The sequence below is a fragment of the Caloenas nicobarica genome, chromosome 12, assembly GCF_036013445.1.
Source record: "Caloenas nicobarica isolate bCalNic1 chromosome 12, bCalNic1.hap1, whole genome shotgun sequence".
NCBI classification, from domain to species: Eukaryota; Metazoa; Chordata; class Aves; order Columbiformes; family Columbidae; genus Caloenas; species Caloenas nicobarica.
Genome location: NC_088256.1, coordinates 6,706,166 through 6,712,707, shown reverse-complemented (window position 1 = coordinate 6,712,707; position 6,542 = coordinate 6,706,166).

The following is a 6,542-nucleotide window of genomic DNA, read 5'->3' as shown; positions in this document are numbered from 1 at the left end:
GTCCCTGTGTGCGCTGTCGTGAAGGTTGTCAGAAGACACTGGGAAGCTCCCTGTAAAGCACCACGCAAAAACGCGTTTGCAAAGACGCTGGAAGGTACGTGTTACCAGAGCCGTGCTGCTCTCGGCAGCTTCGCTACTGCGCAAGATCCTCCCGACAAGCTCTTGAAACAGAAGTCCCTTCCCGTGGGGTGGGCCAGGAGCAGCCACTTTTTCCCAGGGGCTGCACTTTTTGGGAGGCTGAGCATCGGCCTGTGGAGAAATTACTGTTAGTGGCTTGTATGAGATCTCTTTCTTCTGAGAGAGGGATGGCCATGGCGGAGAGCTGGGAGTGTCTCCTCCAGGAGTTCAGCAGCCCTAGACCAAGCTCCTTCTGGTTTTGCATTAACTGCCCATTCGCTCAGCTGAAATGCCTCATGTCAGATAGTAAAATCTAAATTAAGTCGGTAAAATCTAAATGAAGTTGGTTGAAGATGTCCATAGGCAGCAGCATCCTAAGAGGAGTGGAAAAATGCAAGCAGGAGCAGAGGCTGAGCTTGCCGGGTTTGTTGGTCACGCCAGGTTGGTGCCGGAGGGCTCCAGGTAGCAGTCCTGCTGCAGAGGCGACAGCACTGGTACACTCATTTCCCTGCAAGTGACCTGAAATAGAAGCTCACTTCAGCAGGCACATATTTGCTTTTTAAAATGCTGTGAAATCATATGATGACTGGACTGGTCTCTGGGCTGTGGCGATCCAGCCTCCATTGTAGACCCAAACTGGCTAAACCAGCCCTGCTTTAATAAATCGTTTTAGGAAGAAAGGAAGGAGTCCTGAGTATGAAGGCATTTTTGCTGCTCAGTTTACCTTTTTCTTGCATGACTGCAGTCAGGGTTTAGTGAATTACTTGGCATCCTTTATTTTATGAAATGGAAAATATGCAAAATCACAGAGCCACAGTTCTACCCCCTGCAGCACCTTAAAGACCTCCACAATTGGTCCTCAACAGGAGCTGCAGCTTCTGATAAAAAGGCATGTGTTTAGCAGCATTGAACAGAGCAAACACAAGAATATTTTGCCTTTTCTTACTCTACAGACCTGCCTGTGCTGCTGCTAAACTTGAGACGCTACCAATAGGAAAAGAAATCAGATTTCATGCATCTTGGAACCTGTAATGCCATCCTGCTAGTTATTAACAATCCAAAGTAGCTCTTGAGCTGTAAGCAAGCAGTATGGGCTCAGGGGGAAAGCTAGGGAGCTGTTTTCTGGCAGTGTAAGTAGCTCAGACACCCTCTCTGTAGGAAGAAAAATCACAATAACCTCTTTTCCTTTCCTTCTCTCTCTCTCTCACTCACCATTACTAATTTATCCGGATTGTAATGGCTCCTATTTGCTCTAAACAGATCCTGTTCCCTTCCTGGGAAGACCTGAACAGCTACAAGGACATAATATTCCCAGTGGAGGATCCGTTCTTGAATTCAGACAGACTCAGGCAGATACAATGATCTCTTGATAGGAGCCCCCTTTTTTCGACCAGCCAACCCATGACCATTTTAATGTGATCATAATCTGAAATAAGACACCAGGAACTGCATCTGAGTAAGCCATCCAGTGGTAACGAGCGGACGTTTAATTTATTGTCACAGGGAAACGTTTTGGAAATGTTTTTCATCTCTTTCAGAACCCAGCTGACTTGCTCGTGTGTGCAGGCTGGTGGGGCCGGAGTCTGTGTCGCGTGGGTGCTGTGCGGCACTTGCAGGGACAAGCTCATCTTCTGTGCATGTCCACCCATGTGGGTCCCACTCTACGAGAATTCGATCTTCCCTGTCCATTCAGGTTGCAAAGCAAAGGCTAACACTGCCCTGGAGCATTGCTGTTGACTCAAGAGGGTTTTCTGGTTGTTTCTGAAGTTCCTCTGCATTTGTGTCTGTCCCACGTTCTCCACCGGCACGGATCCTGGCTGGCTTTGCAGCCCTGTTTCTGTGGTGGTGCTAAGCTCCTTGGGAGGAGGCACAGCCTCCTGCTCAGGGGATGGGGCAATTCAAGCTGAGGTCGGGCAGCTGCTTGGTGCTGGGCCCCTTGTTTCTCTATGGCCAAGGGAGAGAGCAATGGTGGTGGAGGATGGTTTATCCCATCAAACTAAGTGAGATAAATAGCTCTCAAGATGTTCCTGCCTCTCTCTGTTGGCTACAAAACGAACCTGGACACCTAGTGTAGGAGAGAGGTTTAGGTAATGTGTTCCTGTATTAATGGGGGACCATTAAAGGGACAGCAGGCATCACTCAGCAATTGTTACATTTATCAGGCCTGTGTCTGCTCTACTGCTTTTCATTTGATGCCGGTGTGATACTGGGGGACCAGTGGTACCTCTGCAGGCTGCCACCCCGGGACCCCAGCCAGCAGGGAGCTCGGAGCTGCCTCAGTGTGCAGCACTCCATTGCCCACTAGAAGCATTTTGCCAACAGGTTGACATTTGTGGGGGGAGGTTAGACACGTTTCCTGGGGACGCAGGCTGCCAGTCTGCCACAGAAGTCCACTGCCACAGAAGGCACCTGAGCCCAGCCAAAAGCCAAGGTGGGACAGAAGCTTCACCACGTGCCTCCTGGTGTTCAGCTCTGCTGGTGCTTCCCTCCTGCTACTGCTGTTGGAGGCTCCAAGGCTGTCACCTTGTCACAATTACTCACAAAGTCCTAAATTACTCTCCTAGTGCCTGCTGTCAGCTGGCCTGTCAGTTCCTGAGCACCGTGTGATGCCCTTGGCTTTATGCTTGCCTGCACCACCCTGGCTAACTATGGGCATCATATAAATAATAAACATCATTTCACTTAATACCTTCCCACTATCCTGGGTTTTACAGTGGCATGCATCAGCTGGCAGGTCATGGGTGCAATCACATCTCTGTCAACAGTGTAATCTGTCTCCACGTCACATCTCCCAGATAGGCCTCATTTGGCAGGGATGTTTTTTGGAACTAGCTAATAAATTGTTTGCTATGTGTGGTTAGCCAGCCCCGTCATCACTCCCATCGCCCTGCTGTGTGGCCCACAATTATGTTCAGTCAGTAGCTGGTCTCTGGTGTGTTTGGTAGCGTACCCTTGTTCATCTGTGGTGATGAGCAGCTCCATTGCGAGTGGGGCTGGGATATAAAACCTGTGAGAGCCGGGGACGTCAGCCTGTGGGTTTGGGTGCTCTGGGTCACCAGTGTTGCAGTCGCTGCACCTTCTCAGGCTGGGGCACAGGCATGGGCCGTCTGGGGCAGCTCCTGTGCAGCCAGCCCTGCAGCGAGGGGTGGTGTCTGATTGATTGTTTTTTGTATCCTTGGAAACTGAAAGGGCATTAAAATTGCATGGTGCTGATGCACTCTCCTTCTCGTAGTGCTGCCATGTGGCCTCAGCCTCCAGCTGCCGGCTATGGGGTGTAAAGGGCACTGGCTGGTTTTGGAGAAAAACTAAACTACAACTGACAGGCAAAACATTTAGAGGGAGGGACCTCTGTGAATGGCAGTGCTGGTGTCCGGGGGGTGTCTGACTCCCAGCTGTCCCTGACGGTGGCTCAGCACCTTCTGTTTGTGGCCCAGCCGCAGGGAGCCTGGGCTTCATGGCAGAGAGCTACGGCCCGAGAGGAGCTGAGCACCTTGAAACCATCCTGCCTGAGCCACAGGGGCTGCTGAGGCTGGCGCCAGGCTCTTAACACAGGGTTGCACGGCAGCAGCACCTGCCATTTGGAACGCACACGGCACTCACCACGCACCAGCCTGAAATGGGTTGGAACTGGGTTCGCAAAAGCCCATCTTGAGTATCTGATTAGGGCTTTGTCCTCTAACACTGCAAGGAAGTTAACATAGCCGCTCTGGGCTAGAGACCACAAGCAGCACAGGGTAACAAGGGAGTCATTTGGCCCATGTCTCCTTTGCCTCAGTTTTCCTGCCTTAAAATCAATTTACTAAATAAGAAATATCCACCCCGGTGGTGATGCATGGGTGTTTTTCACCTTGTGCAGGAGCTGCACACACAGGTGTGCATCGGCAGCCCTTGGGACGGCTGTAACCCAGGTTTGGCTGTATGGGGGTGCTGCCGGCACCGGGGTCCCCTCGGCCTCTCCAGGCAGTGCCGGCAGTGGGGCCGGACCCGCCTGTGGAGTCACCGGTGCTGCCAGGGCCCGCCGGCCTGTCCCCAGCCAACAAACCTCCTTTTCCATCAAATCTAGGTTATTCTCCAGACACCAGGTTTTCCATTTTCTAAAGCGGTACCAGAACAAAGGCTCTCCCAGGATCTCATTTTCTCCTACCTGCTCAGTTGCTGCTAATTAATATCGTGGCTGCCTAGTCACGCAGCATGCGTTCATCTCTACGCTTGTGTTCAGAGAAGATGAAAATAGTATCTGCATCACGGGATCGTGCGGGCTTGTTTGCTGCGGAAAACAGTCCCTGGTGCTCCAGGAACTCCTCTGGCTACGACAGCATCTGCCGGGCACCAGCCCAGCCCACGGGGCTCTCCTTGGCTCCTCGCAGCCCCGCACGTCAGGGTGCGTCAGCCGCTGCCATGAGATGTCCCCCGGCACCTCCACCTCGAGGTACCTCCTGGACGTGCCGCTGACTTGCAGGGTGTGTTACTACTGAGCGCCTCGTGCCTGCTCGAGTGCGTGAAACCCGTGGAAGAAAGGGGGTGGGACGGCTGCGTGTGCGAGTGCATGAGGAGGAGAGAAGAACAGATGTGAGAAACCACAATTTGTTGTGGGCTCCAACTAATGGGCGTCGAGTACTCAGAAATCGTACGGTAAAGTGCAACAGTTCCCCACAAAGCATCGCTGGCCATCAGTCACTGGTTAATGTACTGCTAACTTGGATTTATGGCTTTAATATTTTTCTGTTGCACTGTTTCTGTTGCTGCGCAGATCGCTTCATCTGTTTTTTTATTCCTGTTCTATTTTAAAATAGGATCTTTTGGGGTTATTATTTTTTAATACATATATTTCAAAGTATATTGAAAAAAATCCTTGCCATTTATTTCTCAAGACTTGAAAGGGTTCCTAATGTCCTAGTCTACTTTGCAAGCTGGCTAACTAGCTCATGGCTATATAAATGTCCTTTTTTTGAGGACCTAGTGAATATAATAGCCCCTGTGAATGTGTTTATTTCAATAGTGGTCATGCAGGAAGAGCTCTTTTTACTGAAGTCATCCTTATTTAAGAAAAAAACACCAACGCTTTCATAAATTTTAAAAAAGCATCAATAGTCATTTTTAATATATATTTGAGTTAATACACACATTTTAGTCACTGTTTTTAATAATATACATGCTAATTGTCCGTTTTAGAGATCAGAACGCTGCTCTGGCAGGTGCATCAGCCGAATCCCACGGAGCGGCGAGTGCAGCCTGGGCTGCTGTGACGGCGTGACCCGCGTGGGACCGGCCGCGTTCGGGACAGCTCGCTCAGACCCGGGGCTCGCAGTGCCAGGTAGCTGTGTGTACGCTGCGTGGCGTCCGCCCGGGTTCCTGAGCAGCGTTCTTGGCCCTGCGGAGCCAAGAACCCGCTCGAGCAGAGTGAGGGAAAATGGATTTGTTAGGATTTGTGGTATTTTGGTTGCTGGGTATTTAATGTAACTGTTCCTTTTTGAGGTTGTACGCACATACTCTATATACATACACACGAGTGTGTGTGTACGTGGCTATGCTGGGTTTCAGGAGCCTGTTGGTAAGACCCCTTGCTGTCAGCGTTGTCCCTCTCCAGCCAAGGCGTGCGGGCGCGGGTGGCGGTGGCGCAGAGCTCCCCAGCGCGAGCGGCCAGTGGGAACCATGTCCCCACGCAGAGCCGAGGCGCCTGAACCTCTCCAGAAATGGCACTCGGGATTCACACACGGCAAGGCGCTGTGCGCCCCGCGCGGCCGCCTCGCCCCGGGGAAGAGCCGAGGAAGGTGAGGCTTGGCCTGCGCCGCTGAGCCTTGCGGTCCGCCTGGCGCCGCTGCCCCCGGCCCCGCGCTCGGCACGGCTCCCTCCGCGCCGGCCGCCCCCGGCCGCCCCCGCCGCCCCGCACGGGCCCGCCCCGCCCCGCCTCCGCGCGGCTCCCGCAGCGGCCGCGTTTGGGGGTGGCGGCTCCTCCCGGCAGCGCAGCAGAGCGGCCGCCATTGCATCGCTGCGCGCCCCGCGCTCGGCCGCGCCGCAGCCCGCACCGGCCCGGCCCCGGCGGGGGCGCTGCAGCCGCAGGGAACGGCCGCTGCGGGCGGAGCGGGCAGCGCGGCAGCGAGCGACCCTCGGCCGGGCCCCAGCGCCGCCGCCGCGGCTTCGGGGCCGCGCCGGCACAGCTGAGGCGGCGGCCGCGCCCGCCCGGCCCCGCGCTCCGCGCAGCAGCCCGGCGGCGGGGGCCGGGGCTCGGCGGGATGCGCCGGCGGTGACGGGGCGGGGGTGGGGGTGCCGGGCAGGGGCCTGCGCCGGCCGCCATGGGCCCCGCCTGAGCGGCGCGGCCGCGGCGCAGACAGCGGGGCCGCCCCCGGGGGCTGCGCGGCCCCGGCCCGGCGGCGCCTGCCATCCCGCCCGGCGCGCCCCCTGCGGGTGAGCGGCGCGGCGGCCGC